This window comes from Dipodomys ordii, unplaced genomic scaffold (genome assembly GCF_000151885.1).
Source record: "Dipodomys ordii isolate 6190 unplaced genomic scaffold, Dord_2.0 Scaffold8, whole genome shotgun sequence".
NCBI classification, from domain to species: domain Eukaryota; kingdom Metazoa; phylum Chordata; class Mammalia; order Rodentia; family Heteromyidae; genus Dipodomys; species Dipodomys ordii.
The window spans coordinates 24,665,091-24,677,680 of NW_012267224.1; the positions used below are offsets into that span (position 1 = coordinate 24,665,091).

At 42.0% G+C, this 12,590-nt stretch overlaps 1 protein-coding gene across 1 annotated transcript in view; it reads right to left on the minus strand.

The window, feature by feature from the left end:
* Fryl (FRY-like) overlaps window positions 1-8,162 on the minus strand; it is a 224,823-nt gene extending 216,661 nt beyond the window's left edge. Inside the window, exon 1 of the mRNA XM_013008917.1 lies at window positions 7,974-8,162. The gene's annotated coding sequence lies outside the window, so the exon portion shown is untranslated. The remainder of the gene's footprint in view (window positions 1-7,973) is intronic.
* Between the last annotated feature and the right edge of the window lie 4,428 nt (window positions 8,163-12,590).

Below are 12,590 nucleotides of genomic sequence, written 5' to 3' on the forward strand. Positions count from 1 at the left end.
AACCGGAAGTGGCGCTGTAGCTCAAGTGGTAGAGCGCTAGCCTTGAGCTGAAGAGCTGAGGGACAGCGCCCAGGCCCAGAGTTCAAGCCCCATGACCGACCAAAAAAAAAAAAAAAGAAGTAACAAATCAACCCCCAAAACCAGACACAATTTAGAAAGGAATGGTTTCCTTGGTTTATACACTGAAAGCTGAGGATACTAATGGCTGGGATTTCTGTTGTTAAATTCATTAAAATTCTAAACACACAAATGGAACCACACCAAACATATTTTTCCCCTGGTATTACAGACAGCATAATCCATCTTAAGTTTTAAATGGAAAAACTACTGAACTAAATTAATGCACATAGAAGGGTATCATGAAATAAGGAGACATACCAAAAAGCAAAACAAGGAATCTTGGCAAGTTGAAATATGGAATTAAATTCATTCAGGCAACAAGAAACATGGCTGAATATTTTACAATCTAAAAAAGTGGCTATCGCAATAAGAGAACAAAATATTCCTTTTTCATTGACCTAAAATATTCCTTTTTCATTGACCTTAGACACCAAAATAAACAAACAAATAACCCACATCTTAACCTCTAAGTTTGGATGCTATGAAATACACATGAATCTTTTTTTTTTTTTTTTGGGTCCGGTCATGGGGCCTGAACTCTGGGCCTGGGAGCTGTCTCTCAGCTCTTCAGCTCAAGGCTAGTGCTCTACCACTTGAGCCACAGCGCCACTTCCAGCTTTTTTCCTTTTGCTTATGTGGTGCTGAGGAATCGAACGCAGGGCCTCAGGCATGCAAGGCAAGCGCTCTACCACTGAGCCATCTTCCCAGCCCCATACACATGAATCTTAACAACTGCCGTCATCCAACAAGCAGTTGGTGAAAAATCTGTTGACGGCCCCTGGAGAGATCAATAAACCACCAGCAATCAATTGTCAAGCTTGATCAAAATTGGTCACTCAAAATTGCAAAAGGACAAATAAATGACCAGAAAACTGTGAAATTACAATCAGTGTAGAGAATTACAAGAGACTCAAAAGATAAGCTTCATCCTGCTATTTTAAAAGACAGAACATGCAAAGAACATATCACACTATTTACTAAGGAGTCAAATTTAGCTTTCATTTTTATAAAACAGAAAATAAAGACCAAAGAGGCTAACAGAAGTATTTTTTTATCATGTTTATCAGGGAATATCAAAAGGCATAGATTAAAGGCATGGTCCTATCCATGTGGATGAGCAACACAAGTTCTTTGTGATCAACTTATTTGTAAGTAGAAAAGCAGCCAATCAGGGAATTGTAGCCTATAAAACTTGCAGATGGGATCAGCTGATAAACCAAAACCTGACTGACAACTAGATGAGGGCAAGGGGTTATAAAAACTGAGAGAAATAGGACAAAAGAATGAAGAAATAAAGAAAAGACACTAAATCCTTGGTGTCACAATCTTATAGGAAACAAGCCATCTTTAAGATTCCAATTCCCACTATTTACTCAAGGTTCAGTGATTACAGTGCAAGATGTCTAAGATGGGCTGAAGGGCTGTTTTCCTGAAGTGCATCTATGCCACATGCCTTCTTTCTCTGCCATATTTCTTACAACCTTTCCAATCACCTTTACCATGTTCAAGTCTTGCCTGAATTTTCTCACTGGATGCAAGGACTGAGGTCAATTTTGCTGCCTCCAATTTCCAGTAACATTTGGTGCATTAGCAGGGAAGATAGGGATTAAATATGTCTTCTGACTTGGACTCATAAAAAGGTTACATTATGAAGCATTTTCTAATCAAATACAAGGCCTTTAACAATTAAAAGATCTTATTATTACTTTCAATGATGATTAAAATTTACTAAGTACTTTTAGCCTCTTTTAAAGTGCTGCCCTTAAAGTACAGTCAGTGGAATATGAAATAAATTGTTTACTTTCAGTTACCAAATGATTAAATAAGTACAAAGAAGTATCATCAAAATGAGAGTAATCATTTTCCAAGGGCAAAAACTTTTCCCCCACTACACTGCAGACTTATGTGGAATGGGATTTAGATAAATTTCCTCTTAAAGAATCTTACCTGAGGCCCTGAGTTCGATTCCTCAGCACCACAAAAGAAAAAAAAAGAAAAAAAAGCCAGAAGTGGCGCTGTGGCTCAAGTGGTAGAGCGCTAGCCTTGAGCTGAAGAGCTGAGGGACAGCGCCCAGGCCAAGAGTTCAGGCCCCACGACCGGATCCAAAAAAAAAAAATCTTTCCATGCCAGGTGCCGGTGGCTCACACCAGTAATCCTACTTACTCAGGAGGCTTAGATCTGATGATAGCGGTTCAAAGCCAGCCTGGGGAAGGAAAAGTTCGTGTGACTCTGATCTCCAATTAACCACCAGAAAACTGGAAGTGGCGCTGTGGCTCAAGTGGTAGAGCCCTAGCTTTGAGCTAAAGAGCTGAGGGACAGCACCCAGGCCCAGAGTTCAAGCCCCACAACCAACAAAAATAAAAATAAAAGTAAACATTTTAAAAAAAGAATCTTTCCATGGGCCTGGAGGCCATGGTTCAAGTGGTGGGGAGAAAAAGCTAAAAGGGAGTTTGAGGCACAGAGTTTGAGCCCAGTACTAGCAAAAAATAAAATAAATAAAAGAGGTGGGTGGGAGGGAATTTTTCTACAGTTGAAGCTACACAACATCATGAAAGCTCCTACGATTTATAAATAAGAGGGACCAAGCTACACAGCAATATGCATGGATTAGCGTTAGTTTTCACTTGTGTGAGATGCCCAGAATAGACAACGGTACTGAGACAGGATGTAGCTCAGTGGTTGCTTAGGGCTAGGACTGGAGGACAGAGCTGGGCTTATGAGAAGTTCTCTAATTAATTGTAACATACACAATATACTAAGAACCACTGAAATATTTATCTCAAATAGGTAAATAGTATGGTATGTGAATTATATTTCAGAAAAGCTGTTACTTAAACCTGTTTAACTGTTCACAAAAGCTGGAAAACGGCTGCATTCTTATCAAACTCCACAGGTCCTATACCATCGGTCACACTTGTCCTGGCCTGGGTGGCCCACTACGGACAGTACTACATGGTCCCTTTCTTAACAATTCAATTTTTTTCATTCAGGGAGAGTGATGGTGAGAGGTGTCCATTTTATAAAAGCTAGAAACTTTTATTTTTTATCAGTGGTGGGGCTTGAACTCTGGGCCTAGACACTGTCCCTGAGCTCTTCAGCTCAAGGCAAGCACTATACCACTTTAAGCCACAGCGCCACTTCCGGTTTTTTGGAGATCAGAGTGTCAGCCTTGCCCTGGCTGGCTTTGAATTGCTGTCCTCAGATCTCAGCCTCCTGAGTAGGTAGGATTACAGGCAGGCATCCAGCAAAAGCTAGAAACATTTAACACTAAATTATAATACGAGGGTTTTTTCAAGTTACTTTGTGTAACAACAAAAAAACACTATAAATCCTGGTAAAGGTTTTTATTTACTATTTGAGCTTGAAGGAATGTGTTACTACTCTATGAGCAAAATATGAACTATATGCTAGGTAGGTTACAGATGGATAACGTGTGTGAAGTGTTAGACACCTCTGATGTCTGCAGTACTTCAAGAACATTCTGCCCCAAAGGCATAAAACTGTAATTAAAAAAAAAAATTCTAGGGCTTAAGGGTTTATTTCAACAGCTCTGTAGCACACCTGAACCCACTCCTGACGGCAGGACAGGTGGGTTTGCTAGGATTACTTGGGAGAGGCTATTTAAAACCGTAAACAAGCAGGGGAATAATAGACTTAGTCATCCTCAAGGCCTCCTCGGGTAGACTCAGTCAGTGCCATAACCCCCAATTTGCTCTTGAATGGAGATTTTTTTTGGCTGATTAGGCCACCTGGCAGGCTGCAGCTGGGCTGGCTACCAGGAATCTTCAGAAACCTTTTTCTAAAACGAGGGACTAGTTTATAGAGAAGCATCTAGAACAATAAGCTCTTCTCACCTCCTACACCAGCCTAAGCCGTAGCTCCCCTATAATAATGAGCAATCTACATTTAGGAGTCAGATCTCTGTGTGATTTGGCCATAAACAAATCTGTATTTTTCCCTCAGGATACTATGAGGGTGTGCTGACAGTCTCAAAGCACATCTTAACATTCTCTCTAGAGATAAGAAGAATCAAGAAATTTAAATATAGATGTATATATATATACATACCCACACTCTTAGCAATTACTCCAAAAACACTTCATGGCAAAGGCAGGTAAAATTATGTTCCAGTACACTAACTTTGATCAATTTTTTTAAAAGATTTTAAAGTCCACATTTTGAACTCAAACATACTGGGGGCAGCCCTGTATCTGAACAAAAGAAATCAAAACTACTGAGCCTGGACAAGTTAAAAACAAGTAAGTTATCCATTCCTAGTAAGCACAATTTACTAATTTAAATGTTCAAATATCAGAGATAATGTAAAACAGTTGTAAGTATGCAAGGACAATCTGGAAGAATAAGTCATTAACAACTGTTACAAAAATGTAATCAATGGTGTTATGAGACCTTCAGTCTAAATTTTCTTTTGTATCAGTATTTTACAATGAGCACGGGAAACTTCACTAATAAGGACAAACTTCCCTCCAAATAAAACTAAGCTTTTTGAGATTTGTTTTTTGAGCTTCTGTACAATTCGTGGTTTATACAATATTGGTGGGCTAATAAAACTGCCCAAGCATTTTAGGTAACGGTAAAAATGATAGACCAGGCTCCCAACTTCTTTTGCTGAATTTTACCAAAATCTACAACCTAATGAAGGAAAATTATAGATGACCACTATCCTGACAGACAGACCACAGCCTGCACTAGGAGTGTTTTGTAGAAGCCAAAGAGAAATCCCTTCTGATTAGGAGACCAGAGGAAGAACTTGCAATGAGGTGACATTTGTACTAGGTAGGGGACAGATGGGGTAACAATAGTTAAAAGTCAGAGCACTCTCTCTGTTCTCCTCCCCAAAAGGAAAAATATTTATAAATAAAAATAGCTCAAGGAGAGAACACGTGCCCAGTCTACTTCTCTACTTTATAAAAAAAGTTCTTCAAATATATTATAAAAAGCCATGAAAACCTTCCCTTCCCCATAGGTTTCTTTTATCTCATCCCGATATTCCTTTACCATTTGGGCATGAATCCTGTGTCACTGTGAACTCCGCACTTGTCCCGGCTCTGAGACACCCACTCTTTTTCCTAAGGGTAGGAATTCTGATTATTTCCATTGAATTGTATGTTGAAGAGCCAAGACTGTCATCAAATTTCTACTTTATCTCCCCATAATACTCCTGGAACAAATGGGTACTAAACAGATGTTGCTGACAGGTGAAGCCTGGTTCTACTAAATGATAATAAATCATCATCATCATCATAAAAGATATCTGTGCAGCAGATATAAAATTAAATCGCAATTTTATACACTAACAAAGAGCATCTAGATTGTGTATATTCTCCCCACAACAAACCAATCACTGTTCAAATTTTTATTACCAATAACAAAAACCCTGGGAGAGGTGAGGTGGGAGTTGGTCAGTAGTAGAAGGCTTACCTAGCAGTCATGAGACCCCCAACCACCACGTATTTATTGGACATTAGAAGGGTCCAAAGTGACATACAGGATCCAAACAGAAGTGTTGAACAAAGTCCCTGTCCCAAGTGTCTCAAGGCACAACTCAAAACAATGTCTTGTCAATCTGTACACACACACACACACACACAAAGTGTGTTTAAACAAATGGGAAACACACCCGAAAAAACATCTTGTTCAGGAAATATGGCCTGAACATTTCAAAGGTAATTAATTATTCCTGAACATTTTCTTTTCATGATCTTTCAAAAACTCAGAAATCCTCTTCTCTATTGTTTAAATAAGCTGGTAATCAGACAAAGATGGAAATTCTGCAATTGTCTTAACATCTATTTTTTGTAATAAAATGAATAAAAGTATTATACCTAGATGCTCAACTGCTATCTATATCCCAGAAGATCCAAAAGGGGAAAAGAAAAGAGGATTACAGGGTGTAACATATCATCAAGATGATCATTTTTTTTGTCTTCACTTCCCAATTTATTCTGTGGAAGAACTGAATTATCTTTCGAATATTATTATCTGAAATTGGCTTTCAGTTTCCCAAGTATAACTTCTGTGTTACTTCTGAGCCTTGGAACTTTCAATGTTCCACATTACTCAGAAGTTACTGGACAGTGAGTTAATAAACACACTTAAAAAATTAGTAATACTTAAAAATGAAAAAACTGCTGGGACTTGTGTTTCAACAAAATTCAGTGTTCTAAATTAACCTTGTAAAATATAACAGGAGCGGAAGAAAAAAAAACAAATGGAATGCTATTTTTGATAATGAGTAGCAAGTCTACAGAATAACACACCCAATGCTACTTTGTTTATAAGGTCGTAACTTAACACAGGCAAGTAGCCCACAAAGAACAAGAAAAAAAACTGCCAAAAATGAATACTGATGAAAACATTCTTTACTAAATAAGGACCATAACAAGGAATGTGCTGCTTAACTATGATTTCTTTAACAAGTATTGACAAGTAATGCACCAAGTGATAATATTCAAACTGGACATTATTTGTTCTTCCAGTTGTAGAAGTTGTTTTACTTATACCTACAATTCCCATAAGTAAAACACTTTTTAAAAGAACAAAACTTTATTTTCATCAATAGTCTGGTTGTTTTTTTTTCCCTGAATCTATAGACCCTGGGAAGCGTCTTAGTTGTGTGTTACCTCCTCCCCCCACCCCCAATCCCCAACAACCCACACACCCTTCAACTGTCTCAGCCATAGTCCAGGTAATACTGTCCACAATTCAAAGGAAGGTAAATTCAAAGCTTTCTCCTCAACAACACACACACCCCTTTTTTGTTTTCTTTTAGAATCATGATCTGGGAGAGGTCAATGATCCCGTGCATTCTTGTGTGTATTTCGTGTGCAAAATCTACACACTAGAAAGGCAATCTGGGGTGGCGAGGAACGGGGCTGGCCGCAAAGACCATCGGCAAAGCAAGCATCCTTTCATCCTGGCCCTCGGCCCCCGCCCAGACCGAAGGGACCGAGGCTCTGCCCAAAGAACCTGCCGCCCGGAAGCAACAACTTCCACCGAAATTCACAAAAAAAGTTGCGAGGCAGAGCTGGGGCTCCAGCAGCCGCAGCCCGTGCGGGTGCGGACCCCGAGCCGCCCGCGCGCCCCGCGGGCCGGGCCCGCCTGCGGGCGGTGGCTCAGGCGTCGTCGGTGGGGCCGACCCCGGCTCCGGAAGGCTCCGGGTCCGGGGGTGCAGCCGCCAGCCCTGGGCGGCGCGGGCACGGCGCCCGGGTGCGCACCCCTCCCCACGGCCGCGGGCAGTGGGCGGAGAGACCCGAGCGAAGGGAAAGGCGGACAATGCCGGGCCGGGCAGGCGACCTCCGCGGCGCTCGGCGGATCCCCGCCTCCGGTCGCCTCCCGAGGACCGCCGGCCCGTCCGCCGCCACGCTATAAGTTTGCTCCCAGCCTCAGCGCTCGCTCCCCAGCTCGGTCGGCAAGGATGTGGCCGCCGACCTCCCCGCCGCCGGGCGGTTCCCGCGAGCCGGAGCCCGGCGCTCAGGAAGGCGGGCGCGCGAGGCGGCGGCGCGCGCCGAGCGGAACCGGGAGCGCGGCGAGAACCGGGCGCGGGAGGGGAGGGCGGCGCTCAGGGGCGCCCGGCGCGCGGCGCTCCCCGGAGACCCGCCGCGGCTCCCACGGGTTTTCGGTTGATGCTGGGGCTGCGCCGCGACGGAGTGTCCGTTAGGAGTCTCCACCCGGGCGGCGCGACCCGGCCCGCCTCTCTCCTCCAGCCGGAGGAGGGCCGGCGACCTCGACTCCCACTGAGCCCGGGGCCGCGAGGCGGCCGGCAGCCCAGCGCCGGCCCGCGGGCTGGAATGGAAAGTGAAATGAAGCGCCTTTCTCCAGGCGACACCTACCCGACCCCCGTCCAAGTGCAGCCGCCTGGCTTCTCCAGCGCCGCCGGTCCCCGCCCTCGGGCCCCAGGCTCCGTTCTCTTGACAATGGCACGTCCCCTTTAAGGAATAATCCGATCGGAACCGATCTGTGGTTAAACCTCCCTCCGACTAGGATTTTAACCGGATTTCTCTCTCTCTCCCTCTCGTAGAACCCGACGGGCGCCGGCGGTGCTGCGAGCTCTTCCCACCCCTTCCCTGCCCCGCCCACCCCGTCGCCTTTGTCATTGGTGCAAAGCTCTACCACAGGAACAGCGGTCTTCACCTACTATTGGCCAGTCTACCAGCCACTCAGAAGTTACCCCGCCCTCTCCCCGCCCCCTTCTCTGGGTTGGCCCTATCTCTAATCACTCTAAGCTCTCTCCGCGAACGTAGCTTTGGAGAACTGGCAGTCAAGGTTTATCCTCCCGCCTCCGGAAAGCGAACTTTATTTTTATTGGTAGAAGGACATCTTCCTGTGCACCTGATTGGGCAAGAAAGAGGCTGGTGTGCACGCCCCTTGCCCATTATTGCTCTCCCTTCACGGGTTTGAGAAAGACAGTCGCGAAGTCTTCTCTACTTGGGCTTTTTCTAAGACCACTTCCTTCTCGATGGTGGTAGGGTTCGAAGACAAACTCGTGGCGTATTTTAGAGTGGGAAAAGGAGGAAAAGGGAAAATTCAAAATCTTCCCCGGGTCAGGAATACGGGACTAGCTCTTGGGTCCTGAGGACCCTATAAGAATGGAGTGATTACATTTAGAATCCCCTAACACCCTAGTTCTAACTCCGCAAGTTTTCACTCACTGTCCATCCACTCTGCTCACACCCTGGGTTCTCTGGCATTGAGCTCCTGGAAGAGCTTTGATCAAAGCTTCTGCAAACCTGGAGCTTTACTTTGGTTTGCCTCGCAACCAATCATTTAGAAAAACATTAAAGTCCTTTTTTTTTTCTTAGAAGTTAAGATTAAGTCATGTCCTTTGCTTCTGCCGTTTGCACCGGAACTAAATTACTTAAAAAAAAAAAAGATTAAACAGATTGGCCCCTCATGCAAACCACAAAGTGTAGAACTTGTCACTCTTTCTGTAGAAAGGACACACACTCCACCCCCCACATCCCTACCTACCACCCCTTACACACCCCTGCTGAACCCAATCGTGCACCAGAAGGCTAGTCTTTAGAGGACTGTGGCACATCTCCCCAAAGGGCGGGGAGAGTTTGTCAGAAGGTTGATCTTGCATCACTGGCTGCATTAGACGTAGTACTTTCTAAAAAAATTGCGTACAGTTGTTAACTTTAGGACCGATGTAGGAATGATTAAAAGTTTTCTCTCTCATTGCTCCTGAGCATGGGAGAGACTTGAGATGTCAGTACATTCGCAGTGATGTCCCACTGGGGTTCTATGGTACTGAGAAATTGGCAGCTTTCTGACTCTCTCTCTCTTTCTCTCTCTTCCTCTCTCTGCCCCCCAGCCTTCTTTCCCTCCCTCCCCCCTCTCTCTTACACACACACACACACACACACACACACACAGAGAGAGAGAGAGAGCAGTACTTAGAAGTTTGGTACCAGAAAAGGAGAAATAAACGTTAAGTAATAGGTAATCGATAAACAAGACTTTTCCTTGAGCCCAAGTGAAAAAATTTTGTGTGGATACTCATAAGTACTGAACAGCATTGTCAGAAATTTAGATGTCACTACTAAAGAAAATGGAAGCTAGGTGTTTTGCCTTTATATCGCCTTCACAGCTATAGAAATGTCATATTGAATACCCTTTGTCAACCGGTTTTATACAGTCATCCCTTTCCCCCATATCCATGATGATGTCTGTTAAGTAGAAAAAACTACCCATATTCTGTCCCTTTAAATCATCTCCAGGTTATTTGTAATAATAAATACTAAGGTTGTACAAATCATTGTCAAACTATACTATTTACTGAACAATGAAGAAGAAAAAGTCTGTACATGTTTGGTGTAGACACAATCAGTGTAGTTCATAGAACTAACTACATAGTACACATCAACAACTTCTCTCTCTCTTCCCTGAACATTTCTCATTCAAGGTTGGCTAAATCTCAGGACACAGAACCTGTGAATATGGAGGCTCAACCATATGTACGCATATCTGTTCATATACATGTTCCAAAATGAAACCTCCTCATTTAACTACTTTAAAAGCTTTGTTTTTTGTTTGGCTGCTTTTTGTTGTTTTTTGTTTGTTTGTTTGTTTTGGTGCTGGAAATAGAACCCAGGGACCTGTGGATGCACAAATTCTACCATTGATCGATATCACCGGTCTAAGTCTTACACTTGAGTTTTGAGATTGCTTCTGGGTTCTAATGGTCTATGTTAGAATATCCTAATAACCAATGTGATCTTCTGGAAATAAAGACATCCAGTATTTCCAGTATAAACACACCTGCAGCTTTTGTTAAAGGTCAAGGTGACATTTTCAAGTTCTTTCTGAAACACCTGCTTTATGATACTTATGTCCATTTGTCCTAGAGCACTGGGTTTATGGTGCCAGAAGGCAGTCAACAATGACCCCTCCTAGACTTTCATCCTTAAACAACTTTGCTGAGATCACCATTCAGATATAATTTATTTTCTAAGTATTTGCTACTTGCCCACAATAAGCTCATTTATCATACTCAGCCCACACACCCAGACTCCTAACACAAATACTCCTGCTGGCATTTCACAGTGGGGAAGAATTTAGAAAATCTGCAAACCTGAAGTTTATAGCATGCAGGTCATTCTTAACGTTGTGTTACTGGGTGAAATGCCAATTCCATCCTTAGTGAATTTGGTTGTTTGATGTTATGCTTTCCCATTCTAGAAACTTCATTACCTAAGTCTATTTCTTTTCTTTTTTTTTTCTTTTTTCTTTCTTTTTTTTTTTTGGTCAGTCATGGGGCTTGAACTCTGGGCCTGGGCGCTGTCCCTGAACAATTCAGCTCACAGCTAGCACTCTACTATTTGAACAACAGTGCTGATGGTTAATTAGAGACAAGAATCTGGCAGGCTTTCCTGCCTGGGCTGGCTTTGAACTAGGATCCTCAGATCTCAGCCTCCTGAGTAGCTAGGGATACAACATGAGACAGGGGTGCCTGACCTAAGTCTATTTCTAAACCTGATCCCCTATTCTGGTTAACTCTAGGGTATTGAACTTTTTTTTTTTAATTCTTTCATTCATTGATTAGCTCTGGGATTTTGAACATGGAATCTAATGCTGGATAGGCAGGTGCTCTATCATGTGAGCCATCCCACAGTCCACAAGATCTCTATTCTTTAAAAAGATATATGTCTCCAATATGTCAATGAGACTAAACCTTTCAAATCCTTGTAAGATCCCTATTTATGTCTTTTAAAGAACAAAATACATTATGATCACTACTCTCTCTGTATGTATAGAAACTTGATCCTCAAAGAACTACCATAGGTCAGCCAATAATTTCCTCAGAATAATTTCTGCCATTTCTGTTGCAAATTCTTTTAAGTTCACTGTACAGTTATTTATATATATATATGTATTGAGTTGAGAAAAGGGAAGAAAATGATGGCTATGTTTCCATTCTCTAGAGAATATAATTAATTTCCACCAAGAAGCAAAAGAATTTTCTTTTTTTCTGTTGAAGTTCATGGGTGACCACCATATATGAAAAGTGGTTTTCTAGTATAAGATAAAGAAACAGTTACTAAACCATTAAAAAATTCCTAGATAATTTATTAATATAAACAAAAATGAGTCAAAATATGAGAAAATAAATTCTTAGAAATTTGATTATATAAAGGAATTTCAGAAAGGTGTGAAGGCAGAGGAAGACAGAATAAGGTTGGTTACCCAAGAATGGTACAGGTAGGTGGGAGGAATAACCTCCAACATTCTATACCACCATAGCTTAGCTATGATAATAATCAATTTCAAATTTTAAATAGATGATAGAAAGGAGTCTGCATGTTCCCAACACAAATAAAATGAGACATGTCTGAGGAGAGAGATATGCCAGTTTCCCTGAGCTTATCATTATATATTGTGTACAAGTATTAAGATTTCACACGTACTTCAGAAATTTGTATGATTACTGTGTATAAATTAAAAATTAAAAATACCTTCTAAAAGCCAGGCTCCAGTGGCTTCCACCTCTACTCTTAGCTACTCAGAAGGTCTGAGGATCGTGGTTCAAAGCCAACCCAGGCAAGAAAGTACATAAGACTATTATCTCCAATAAACTACTCAGAAAATGCTGGAAGTGATGCTGTGGCTCAAGTGGTAGGTAGAGCGCTAGCCCTGCATACAAAGAGGCTCAGGGATAATGCTCAAGTCCTGAGTTCAAGCTCCAAGATTCACAAAAAAGAAAAAGAAAAAAAAACTTCTAAAGAAAAGGTAAGTCAACAAAAATTTCCTTGTTTTCCTACAGAATGCCCAACTCCTCTAAGTTCTATATATAAATGTGTACCTTTTTAAAATAACAACTGATATTCACTGAGAATATCACTGAAATATCTTTAATCCATAAAGAAACTTATATTAAGAGCATTTTACTTAAGCAGAAAGAAGACATTAAGGCATTTTAGAAAGAATTTCTGATTCTCCCCTTACTT